Genomic DNA, 347 nt, shown 5'->3' with positions numbered 1-347 from the left:
TATAAATTTTTGCATTTTCAAAGGCATTGAGTCTGAACTCCTCTAGCTCATTTAGCTGGAGTAATCTTTTTTCACCAGCTAACTGAGCATCCATGTTCAAGAATCTGGTTGCCCAGTAGGCTTTATGTTCCAGTTCCACGGGCAGTTGACAGGCCTTCCCATACACCAGTTGGTATGGAGAGGTTCCTATAGGAGTCTTGAATGCTGTTCTGTATGCCCACAGAGCATCATCCAAGCTCTTTGCCCAATCCTTTCTCCGGGCTATCACAGTCCGTTCCAAGATTCTTTTTAGCTATCTGTTAGAGACTTCAGCTTGCCCATTTGTCTGTGGATGATATGGAGTTGCC

The sequence above is a fragment of the Arachis duranensis genome, chromosome 7, assembly GCF_000817695.3.
Source record: "Arachis duranensis cultivar V14167 chromosome 7, aradu.V14167.gnm2.J7QH, whole genome shotgun sequence".
NCBI classification, from domain to species: Eukaryota; Viridiplantae; Streptophyta; class Magnoliopsida; order Fabales; family Fabaceae; genus Arachis; species Arachis duranensis.
This window is presented reverse-complemented; position numbering follows the sequence as displayed.